The 1,587-nt window shown below is 38.2% G+C and overlaps 1 non-coding gene across 1 annotated transcript; it reads left to right on the top strand.

Annotated features, from left to right (window-relative positions):
- Positions 1-214: 214 nt before the first annotated feature.
- On the top strand, positions 215-321 carry LOC115935759 (U6 spliceosomal RNA). Its single transcript, XR_004071362.1, has one exon. It is a non-coding gene; the product is annotated as a U6 spliceosomal RNA (small nuclear RNA).
- The last annotated feature ends 1,266 nt before the right edge of the window (positions 322-1,587 follow it).

Below are 1,587 nucleotides of genomic sequence, written 5' to 3'. Positions count from 1 at the left end.
GAGGCAGGAGAATTGCTTAAACTTGGGAGACAGAGGTTTCAGTGAGCCAAGATCATGCCACTGCACTCCAGCCTGGGTGACAGAGTGAGACTGTCTCAAAAATAAAATAAAATAAATAAATAAATAAAAATAAGTAAATAGCAATATATTACACCATACAATACATGAAGGCCTCCAGGTGCATTTTAGTGGAACTGTTAATAATAACAGCTCAGTGCTTGCTTCAGCAGCACATACACTAAAATTGGAATGATACAGAGAAGATTAGCATGGGCCCTGCATGAGGATGATGTGCAAATTCGTGAAGTGTTCCATAGTTTTACTTTAAATTTCATATGTAACCAAAAATGAGCCTGCATAGCCAAGACAATCCTAATCAAAAAAAACAAAGCTGGAGGCATCCTGCTACCTGACTTCGAACTATACTACAAGGCTACAGTAGCCAAAAGAGCATGGTACTGGTACCAAAACAGATTTATAGACCAATGGAACAGAACAGAGGCCTTAGAAATAACACCACACATCTACAACCATCTGATCTTTGACAAACCTGGCAAAAAGAAGCAATGGGGAAAGGATTCCCTATTGAATAAATGGTGTTGGGAAAACTGGCTAGCCATATGCAGAAAGCTGAAACTGGACCTCTTCCTTACACCTTATACAAAAATTAACTCAAGATGGATTAAATACTTAAACATAAGACCTAAAACTATAAAAACCTAGAAGAAAACCTAGGTAATACCATTCCAGACATAGGCATGGGCCAAGACTTCATGACTAAAACACCAAAAGCAGTGGCAACAAAAGCCAAAATTGACAAATTGAATCTGATTAAACTAAAGAGCTTCTGCACAGCAAAAGAAGCTATCATCAGAGTGAACAGGCAACCTACAGAATGGGAGAAAATTTTTGCAATCTATTCATCTGACAAGGGGCTAATATCCAGAATCTACAAAGAACTTAAACAAATTTACAAGAAAAACAAACAACCCCATCAAAAAGTGGGCAAAGGATATGAACAGACACTTCTCAAAAGAAGACATTTATGTGGCCAACAAACATATGAAAAAAGCTCATCATCACTGGTCATTAGAGAAATGCAAATCAAAACTACAATGAGATACCATCTCAGGCCAGTTAGAGTGGCTATCATTAAAAAGTCAGGAAACAACAAATGCTGGAGAGAATGTAGAGAAATAGGAACACTTTTACACTGTTGGTGGGAGTGTAAATTAGTTCAACCATTGTGGAAGACAGTGTGGTGATTCCTCAGGGATCTAGAATTAGAAATACCATTTGACCCAGCAATCCCCTCACTGGGCATATACCCAAAGGACTATATATCACTCTACTATAAAGACACATGCACATGCATGTTTATTGTGGCACTATTCACAATAGCAAAGACTTGGAACCAACCCAAATGCCCGTCAATGATAGACTGGATAAAGAAAATGTGGCACATATACACCATGGAATACTATGCAGTCATAAAAAGGATGAGTTCATGTCCTTTGCAGGAACATGGATGATGCTGGAAGCCATCATTCTCAACAAAATAATGCAGGAACAGAAAACCAAGCATCG

Source organism: Gorilla gorilla, chromosome 7 (assembly GCF_029281585.2).
Source record: "Gorilla gorilla gorilla isolate KB3781 chromosome 7, NHGRI_mGorGor1-v2.1_pri, whole genome shotgun sequence".
NCBI classification, from domain to species: domain Eukaryota; kingdom Metazoa; phylum Chordata; class Mammalia; order Primates; family Hominidae; genus Gorilla; species Gorilla gorilla.
Note: the sequence above shows the minus strand (reverse complement) of the source record. Positions and strands in the feature narration are given on the sequence as shown.